A 10,833-nucleotide genomic window follows, 5' to 3' on the forward strand; every position below is an offset into this window, starting at 1 on the left:
CATCTCCATAGGATTCTAAATTAATTCAGGTAAATATTCTACACAAAAATACCTTAGTTTTGTTATGTATCAGTCTCTATTTCATTCTGAGGTGATGGGTAAGTAGCAATATTTCTAATATATAGTTAACCAGCATAAAAACTTGTAACATTGTGATTCATCTTAAAGAATATATTTTAAGGATTTAAATAATCCTTATTAGTCAAAATTAATCAAGATTTTAGTTTAGAGTTTTCTTTATGTCCAAAATGCGTTTGCACATAAAGAAAACTCTCTCTTCCTTGTATTGGAAGAGGGAAGAATGAACGCAGCCTGAGGGGATAAGATGACGGACGTACCTACTGTACTGACCACCTGCAGTCTGGACTTAAAACTCCATCGGGTTAGCGGCGTCTGTTACTGATCAATTCCACACGTCTCAATAATACAAAAACTTCACATTATTTAAGTAAAATACCCCCGTCGCAGCAAACCTGCATACTAAGCGAATTTCCATTTACCCGGCTTGATTTCTACTAAAATATTCCCTATAAATTTTCAGATTTATTTCCTATTTAAATAACATTAATTTTGGTGAGTAGTTAGGTTTGCTGCTACAGGGAAGATGTTGAGATGTGTTTTTTTTCAATTGAAATATTGATAGCTTAGTATGAAATAAACCAAATTGCCAAATTTGATTAAAATATATCCATAAACAAGCAAACTAGAACAGTTTATTTATTCTCCATAAGAATAACATGGGAATTTTAAATTTTCTCCGTAGTCAATGAACATTCAAAAACACTTCAATATATCAAATTATTTGTTTTTTTTAAGCTCTTCAAATTGGTCTAGTGAGAAATTTAGAAATTTTAAGTTTTTAGGGTCAAAAATGAGAAAACCCCATTTTTACCCCATAAAACCCCCCATAAACCCCTGATCCCATGGTCCGATTATGCTGGTTCGCGAACTCGTTCGAATAAATGTAGGTTTACACGTTTGTACCAAATTTCATCAAAATCGGATCAATTTTGCTCGAGTTATCGCGCTAACGGACACATATATAAATATATATATATATATATATATATATATATATATATATAAATATATATATATATATATATATATATATATATATATATATTAAAATTAAAACATATATAACAAAGTACCCTTTTCGTAATTATTTTATTTTTCATGACGACATGTTTCGGAACTAAGTCCATTGTCAAGTCATTTTTACCATAACCTCATTCTTTAAACTCTAAAGTTTAAAGAATGAGGTTATGGTAAAAATGACTTGACAATGGACTTAGTTCCGAAACATTTCGTCATGAAAAATAAAATAATTACAAAAAGGGTACTTTGTTATATATGTTTTAATTTTAATATATATATATATATATATATATGAATTTGAACGGATGGTGTTTTTGGCCTCTGGGGACCTCAAAACGAAAAAGAAAATCGGTCCCGGGTCTAGGTCTTACCATGAGACCTACGGTAATAGCCTATTCCCTATATGGGAAATTCGCTAAAAGAAAAAAATAATAATAAATAAAAAAAACTGCCTGAACCTTACGGTACTTTCAAATATAACATAATATTTAAATAATCATATGATGTATATTAAAGACAGATCAAGAGACCAGCACGCGCCACCCTCCTTTGCGTATAGAATAACCCCCCAGGTGACCCCCCCCCCCCCCAGAATATAGGTCTAGGACCGCCCTTAATAAGTCTGTTTGATGTGATTTGAGCACTTATGTAATAAGCCTCCAGCTTGTATTTTACATCGTTTGTTGTATTACGGTGTATGGGCCAGGTATACATTTTAATGTCTTTCTTCTCTATTCGTTGTATGGTTTAATTTGACATTTTATGTTTATTTAATGTGTTGGTTAATATCGTCATTATGGTCCTTTCAACAGTACAAACAAATATGACATAAATGTCTTTGCCGTATGAACATTGGGATTGGAATAAATAACCAGACACTCCTGTATGAGAAATGTTCACTGGAGATATAAGATACTCGTATTCAATATAATCGGCTGAATAGTACACATCTGCAACAAAAGTGAGATGAGTATAAACGGTATTTTAAAAGAGAATAACGTGACATGGATGTAGGTAGAGAATGCAATATCTGGCATAAGAACTTAGGCAATCTGTGCTATGAAAGTTTGAAGCAATGGAAATCTCGATACGATGAAGATGAAAAATACAGTGTAATCCCGCTTTCATGACCGTGTTGTCGGGGAAATGTTAAAACCGTTGTCTTAGAGAACACTAAACCTTTTTTTGTTTGTTTTGTTGGTTTTTATTATGATTCAGGAAAGCTTATACACAAAATTCTCCACAGTATTTGGTTGTAAATGATTAAATGATTCCTTTGACATGCAATTACCATTGATTGACTATATATAGTCAATGATATTACACTTATACTTTGAATCAAGTATAACCTATAAATAAGCTTTATAACTTATGAGAATCAATTTCGTTAATTTGTAGCCCTGTAATTTAATATTCAACACAAGGCTACTCTTGGACACAGCAACAATCCAAAAGTTCATTTGTTTACATTTTATTATTAATGACCACGCACAATACGAAATTGATCTATAGATTATAGGCCTATAGATGTTATAAATATATGTTATAAATTGTATAACATATAAATACATTTCATAAAGTCTGTCAGTGGTTTTCCAGCTTGTTTTTCTTCGGACGCTTGCACTTTGATCATTTAAGCTGACACACAAATTTTTACGATCGTTGGAAAATTTTTGTCTTTCGATTAGTGAGTAAATAATCCAGAAACAACTTTCCCAGGCATGTTTGTTTTGTATTTATTCCATATCAATAAGAATTAAGGCTTTACTTTTAATCCAATAGGTACGTACTACCATAGATTAAACATACTCCCGAGTATGTTTAATCTATGGTACTACATACATTTTCCAAATGTTTCCTCCATCCTGTCCAACAATGAACTTTACAGGTAGCCTATTCCATTTTTATTTGATTCGAGGACAAGTGAATTAACGTATGGCAAAGATCAAAAGTGAAAGAAAATATAAAAGTAGATTGAGCAAAAAGATTCTCAACTCCGAACTTTTGTAGTGATGAATTAAAGACTCAAGTTCAAAGCACTCAGCAAAATTTATTCTACCTACTTAAAATAACGACTCCATGATGACGAAATTATTTTTGTGTGATGATGCAGTACAAGAAAAAGTAAGATTGTGGATATGAAACTACATGATTCACTTACTTGATAGTGTGCACTGCACAATAACTTGGACACTGACGCATTGTCTCGAGGAAATTGAGTAATAGCCCTGGAAATTACTTCAGTCATTTTCCATCAATTAGAATTAATCGCTCCGTATCTATATGGCTAGCGATGCGATCACGGTTATGAAAATGAATTGTTTTCCAGCATTTAGTATGCAATATTTTACACTAATATCATTCATACCACACAGATTGAACAGATTGAAGCTATGAATGATTACAGTAATACTCAGGATCTGTTAAAATACCTTTAAAATGCCAATGACGTTGAAACTAGAAACGAAATTTTAATTAACCACATCATTGGACTTATGGAAAGTGGAACTATGTATGAAAGTGGAGTATAGATTGAGAACAAGTATTTTGCTATAGCTGAAATTATGCTGTAGGCTTTGTCTTTTTGTCAAGACCGCGAAGCCTATCAACTGCCCAATCTCGTTACGCAGAGAAGATTTGTTTGAAAATAGCTTCTCTCCCCCACCTCCCCTCCTATAACAATCTCCATTCGAATGTTGCAAATCCTTTCCATGATGCGTCTGTTGATAACGATTTGTCGAATCTCGTATTTTTATTTTTTGGGGTATCATTGTGTAGAATTATTATTGAAATTTGCTGACTGTAACTGCTGTAATTTATGTACCTACGACCTACGTTGACGAAAGGTATAAATGTCTCATGTTTGCAATATTTTACCAACTAACAAGTGTGTCCAAAGAATACAAATCTAAATACCATATATATATATATATATATATATATATATATATATGAATTTATGTACCTGTTATAGAAAATAAGAAAACCGTTTGTGCTTATAAATAGGATGGACTACTAAAACATGCTCCAAAACAGTTCTTGGTTTCTTATACTGTAATACAGTAGAATCGCTGTGTATGTATTCGTATCACAATCACAGTAAGATTAAGGTTAAACAAATAAATCTGTAAACGAATGTTTAAAAAAAATTATTTCATCAATCGGCAGAAGACCATCAATTGACAGCAAATTAGAGATTTGTGTAACATTGCTTATGCTATTACGACAACGCGATCTTCAAACTATATAAACTGAATAACAATTTACTAAAAATTTATGTTCTACAACAAGTTATACAATTTTATATTCGGCGTAAGTTTCTAGTTATTTTTTTTTTTTTGTACTTTCTGATGAGTTTGGCATTTCCTTCAGCTGAGAAATTCCATATTACTTTTATTGCATGAGAATTAGTTTGTCAACCTTGGAGAACCTTTTAGAACCTTTTCAACTTCATGAGAAATAAAATTGGAAACAGTTTGACTGTTGGTAACGTGCATTGTCAACGAGATAATTTTACTTTTTAACAAGAATCGGAAAAAAATACTAAATCCGTGTCGCATAGTATGTGTTTTGGTATACGCCAAATTAATCGTCCTAATATGACTCGTCGGAACAGAAACAATTACGCAGCCATTGTTACAAGTACAGTTACTCTACTGACATTCATTGAATCGATTATTAACTTACTACCATCTTGATTAACGGCAATCATTACCGGTAAGATAAGATTTATAAAAATATTCTACACACATATTGCCTGCCATTTCAACGGTCAACCCACATCGCATTACAAGTTATGACGCAGTAATAACATATTGCACAGTCGACAAACTAATTAATTTATGCAATGAGTCAATCACGTGACACAATAGCAATATTGTAGACGTTTGGGGGAGGGTGGGTTGTTGAACAATCCATGTTCATGTAAATTATCAGCTTCCGATGCATCTACCCTTGCATTGAGCATGAACAGAGACGACTTAAGATTGGAAATACACACAGGGTATACACAAAACAAGAATACATATTTTATAGTACAAGAATACGACAAGGACTACCACATATTTACCTGTACCAATAACCAAACGGGTATAAGGTATTTGCAATAGAGTTTTCAAATGGATTTAGTAATATGTAATATTTTATGTTAGTTCATAACTAGCTGTGTACCTGTGTACCTACGGTCTTGTGTTTTTTCTTGTATTTAATACTAGCTGTGTACCCGTTCTACGCACGGGGATCTTATAATATTCAGTTGAAACCTTCTTATATAACGAACAGCAGTTGGTTTGCATATTTTAAGATATGCTGGCCAAACTATTATACATAGCTTCATTTTATGTTGTTTTTTGTTGTTCCGGATCGGTATGACAATCAATAAAAGGTTAAATTACCTCTGTGTCTGCCGGTCGATCCTATAACGGTAGGCTTACTTTTATTTTTACTATCTGATCTCGTTTGCATGGCTCAATCACGTCCTGGTTGAAGTTCGTTCGCTACGCTCACTCACCTGTATGTTGGAGCTCGTTCGCTGCGCTCACTTTCCTTCAGGTTAGCTCGTTCGCTACGCTCACTTGCCTTCAGGTTAGCTCGTTCGCTACGCTCACTCGCCTCCAGGTTGCAAATTAGCTGTTGTCATAAATGTAAAAGAAATAATAGTGCTAGTGCTGCACCCTGTTGGTAATCCTTGTAACTTTAATGCTATTGAACATCACAGAACAGAACCAACTTGTTTAATTGAAACAGCTGTTAAGATTCAATAATTTCATTTCTCATAAGGTTAACATGGGCTTCCAGAAATTCCACGTCAAAAATCGACAAAAACTTGATTTTCAAGGGTTTACTGTTAAATATCTAACTGTCTCATATTCGATGAAATACGTCTAAAACCATCTCATATATGTATAGTATTTGGAAAATAAGTTTCAGGCGGGACAGTGCTATAGTTATTGAGGAGTAGTTGTAATAAAGTGCGTATTTTAGCGTTACCAAGAGAATGACAGATAGACAGACAGACAGACAGACAGACAGACAGACAGAAATTGAGATAAGGTTTGATTCGGTTTCTCTGACCTATGAAATGTAAAAATAACCAAAAAGTTCATTATTCTAAGCAATGTACAGACAAAACTCTAATTTTATTTATATAGATACAGTTTATTTGAACATATGAAACAGAATAGATCTAAGTAAGAGTGTTTCAAAGTTTAAAAGAATCCCTAGTATAGAGTTAAAAACTAACTTTTAAACAGTTAGTGATAGCTAAACCGATATTGGATGCAATTATCGATGAGTCAAGATAATAACGTGTCGGATCGGAACGAGGATGTTTGTTGTTAAACGTAAACAACTTTTACAAACATTAGGGTTACAAATTGTATTTATTCTTGATGTTTGCAAGATACTTTCTCGTTGATATATTGTTATTTTATTATTAAAACTAGGCGATATGTAAGTAATTTTCCCTACCAAAAAATTAACAGGATGTTGTGCGAATATATTTACTTCATACAATTGGACCTAAAGATACGGCTAATTCCAAACTTCACATTCCACGACAAGAGCACACCTCAAACGTTGAGGTAGGTCCAGAAGTTGAGCAATTCGCAAAACGAACCCGCCAACGAATCACAATGGAGGACGCCATCAAACAATTCTACGTAGAATGAAAAACTTACGTTTTACTGTGTAATCCTGCAATCTACGAGGTCCAGTACGAGATTAGATTGTGACACAACAGCGACAGAAGGGCCCGGCTAAATGAAGGGCAGCACGGGCGTGCGCGTGCGCTAACTGTACACCCACACAGACACACACACTGACACGACTACACCGGCCGAGCGTCACTCTCACACTGATAGCAGTGTTTCCACACGACCAAAAAAATAATCCCGCTTACTGGGTCCAGAAATCCCGTTTTATCCCGCTTTTAAATTGTGAAAAATCCCGGTTTATCCCGCATGATTTTTTTGTACAATACCTAGTATTATACTTGACGTATCATGTTTAAAAAGTTGTTTAAACATCACTATTATATTTTGCTACAGTATTTTAACAATTTGAGTTAGTTTTTCTCTAAAATTAAATAGGAAAAATTAAAAATAGTCGTCACAGCCGAAAATCCCGTTTTATCCCGCATCCCGTTTTAATCCCGCTCAAGGTCCAAATATCCCGTTTTCGGGATAATAATCCCGCGAATGGAAACACTGACTGATAGATAGATAGAGGAGAGGGGAGGGGCAGATGGGCAGTGTAGCGTAAACAGTGCCACTACTGTCCGGTCTACTTGTGGATGGGCAAGGTAGCGTGGAAAATAAAAGTGTCACTACTGTCCGATCATTGTCTGGCTGGTGGAGAAATAATGGGATACCGTGTGAAATGGTGTAGAGTGATTATTTTTGTGGTTTATGTTATTTGAGACTCTTGGGTATTGCGTACATTAACATTGTGATTAGTAACAATCAGTTTTCATGACGTTTCGAGACTTTGATTTGGAATCTGACTCAAGAGATAACCTAAAAGTTCACCTATAAGCTGAACAAGATTATTGCAAAACACGGCCAAAGGCAAAGCTGTAAAACCACATAAGATAGGTTCGTAGAGATTAGAGAACTGTAAACAAATCAAAACAATATAAAAACAATGTAGAAAAAATATAGAGGGTAGGCTGACTATCACAAACACTGAAACACGTTTTCACGAGGATATGCTGTCTTTGTTGAAAAAAATCAAAACCACGAAGTATTAGAACATAGAAACTGTATGGTATGGATCATAGGCCTAAGCATAAGCAAATGACGTCACCGACCTGATTGTCTACACTAGTAACACTAATAGCCGTAACAACTAGCTGCAGTTGAATAATCATAAACTCCCGGGTATTTATGAAATATGGGTATTTTACTTTACCCCGGTAAATTCACCCGCAGTCATAAAAACCCAGGTATTTTACATCTACTATAAGAAAAGAACCGGAATGCATGAAAACGAAAGCGCCGCGACGAAGCGAAACAGAGGGAGAAGTTTACAGTTTGTAAACAGATATTTATAGCTCATTAGCTTTATGAGTTTGCATACAACTTAAGTGATAGCTCAGTTCTTATCTCCAGGCTGTAGCCTATGAAACAACTTGGAAAATCTTACAACACAGAGGTTATTGTAAGTCGCCACGGTACAATATTTATTTAGCTAATTATACAATAAAGCACACCGAACCGAAAAAAAACATATTATATATTAGCCTATACCATCTAACAATAGTTTAATAAAACTACCACCCACGGGCTTCACCCCATTTGACTTCATATCATAAGTATTAATAAAACTATTGTTTGGTTAAGTTAAGCGGAAATAAACAAACCATAATACAGTAATACAAACAAATAATCAAACCTGATTTTAATAATGTAATAAATTGAAAGAATAAAAAAAAATGGTACAGCTGAGTTCAAACAATACTTGAAAATGGTCGGAGACGTTATTCCTCTTAGAAGTCTTGGGAGATCCAGGGACGGGAACCAGTGCAGGCATTGTCCTGTATCTGAGAAATTTATTCTTAAAACTCTTGCTTTTGTCCTTGGAAAGTGCCCATAGTCTTCTACGGAATACCCGCCACCATACGATCAGAAAGATCATAGCTGATCAATTCAGAAAGAAAAGTTACGAGGTATATGAAGAGGTCACAGCTATAGAAGAAGAGGGCTCTGTGAGGCGGAGTGACATCATTGTTATAGACAAGGGGAAAGATTTCGGTCTCATTATAGACCCAACAGTTCGTCATGAGACAAATGAAAATCAGCCACAGGAAGTCCATGAAGAAAAAGTAAATATTTATAAAAAAACTATCCCCTATTATTCGGAAAAATATAAAATATCTAAATTTTAAGTTATGGACTACTTATTGGATCAAGAGGAACAATTCCTCAACAAGTTGAGAAATTTGGGAAGAAATTCAATTTGGAAAATCAAGTGCTATATTTAATATCTTTAACAGCCATAACATTTTCTATTAATATTATAAGAAACCACCTATTATATAACAATGATCATAATTAGGTTTAAACAAACTTGCAAAATTTGATTTAATATTATTCTTTGTTCTAAAGCAGACTTCAATGTGTAGTAAGATTTCAATTTTTAAAATAAATTTGAATTTATATAACATTAGGTGTATGGAAAGTTCCCTTTAGAAAGGAATTACGACTTTAATAGGACAATTTATGAAATAATGGATAGTTTTGCGCAGTTGACTGGCGTGCTATGCGTAGCGTGGCTTGTCGTGTCCGTTGAGGTATTCAAGGTCGTCCACTCAAGTGGACAATGTTGCCAAAGCCAAACAGAGCTGCAGATTCATTGTGGAGGATAATATTGGACATTCTCATTTTACTCACTTTGTTTTGACATTTTGTACTAATTGTTAAAAAATACATAAGTGGTTTAGGGTCAAGGCGTATTAGGGTATTGCAATTCAATATGCTACCAATCATAATTCTTTCTTTTATCAAGTTAAGAGAGCTGGCTTGGTTTGCAAAAATGCAGCCATCAATATTTTAATATAACCTCCCCCAGCAAACCTGCAGTGCAGACTAAGCGAATTTCCATTTACCTGGCTGGATTTCTACTAAAATATTCCCTGAAAATTGTTAGATTTATTTCCTGTTTAAATAACATTAATTTTAATGAGTACCTAGGTTTGCTGCTACAGGGAAGGTATTGAGGGGTGTTTTTTATTGAAATGTTGATAGCTTAGAATGAAATAAACAAAATTGCCAAATTTGATCAAAATATATCCATAAACAAGCAAACTACAATAGTTTATTATTCTCCATAAGAATAACATGTGAGTTTTTAATTTAAAGTTTTTAAAATTATCTCCGTAACCGTTAGGCATACAACAACACTTCAACATACAAAATTATTTCTTTTTTAGCTCTACAAAATGGTCTGGAAAGAAATTGTGAAATTTTATGTTTTTAGAGTCAAAAATGGGATAAACTCGTTCGAATAAACGTGTTTACTTGTTTGTACCAAATTTCATCAAAATCGGATCATTTTTGCCCGAGTTATTGCTTTAACGGACACACATATATAATATATATATGAATTTGAACGGAGGGTGTTTTTGGCCTATGGGGACCTCAAAACAAAAAAGTAAATCGGTCCCAGGTCTAGGTCTTACCATGAGACCCAGCTTATTCCTTATATGGGAAATTCGCTAATAACCAGTCTAATAGCCAGTAACAGTACTGATATTGGCTAATGTGCCAATATCTCCTCGTCCTCAACATTCAATCATCCTATATACTCTAAAATAAGCGCTGTACGGGCAAAGTTTTATTTTTGTTTTGTATTTTTGTGGGGTAGCCTATTTCGCCTCAAGAAATCGATGGGAGTTGGTCCCAAGGCTGGGAAAAATCCTGTTTTCGACCTACAACCCTTGAAAGTGCCCATGTTAATTTCAATACGTTTTTGTAGCTACATTAACAAAAACAGCTGATACAGGTTATTTATTTTCATAATTTGATTTGACTTGAAAACAAAAATAAGTGTGTTGGTTATTTTGGGCTAAATATTTGTGAGAATAGTTATTTTAGTTTGGTTTATTAGTACAAGTGTTAAATGTTTTCAAGGATAATTTTCAAGATTAAGAATGAAGCGTGGAAGGCCTCCAAAGCGAAAATATATACAAAATCTGCAAAGGAGAGAAGCTACAATCGATCGTCAGGAAACAAA

The 10,833-nt window shown here is 34.0% G+C and overlaps 1 protein-coding gene across 1 annotated transcript in view; it reads right to left on the bottom strand.

Moving 5' to 3' along the window:
- LOC128992011 (uncharacterized) overlaps nucleotides 1–6,944 on the bottom strand; it is a 47,825-nt gene extending 40,881 nt beyond the window's left edge. The window contains exon 1 of the mRNA XM_054415343.1: nucleotides 6,780–6,944. The gene's annotated coding sequence lies outside the window, so the exon portion shown is untranslated. The remainder of the gene's footprint in view (nucleotides 1–6,779) is intronic.
- Between the last annotated feature and the right edge of the window lie 3,889 nt (nucleotides 6,945–10,833).

This window comes from Macrosteles quadrilineatus, unplaced genomic scaffold (assembly GCF_028750875.1).
Source record: "Macrosteles quadrilineatus isolate MER2022 unplaced genomic scaffold, UCM_ALF_1.0 Scaffold_4__1_contigs__length_99947679, whole genome shotgun sequence".
Lineage (NCBI taxonomy): Eukaryota > Metazoa > Arthropoda > Insecta > Hemiptera > Cicadellidae > Macrosteles > Macrosteles quadrilineatus.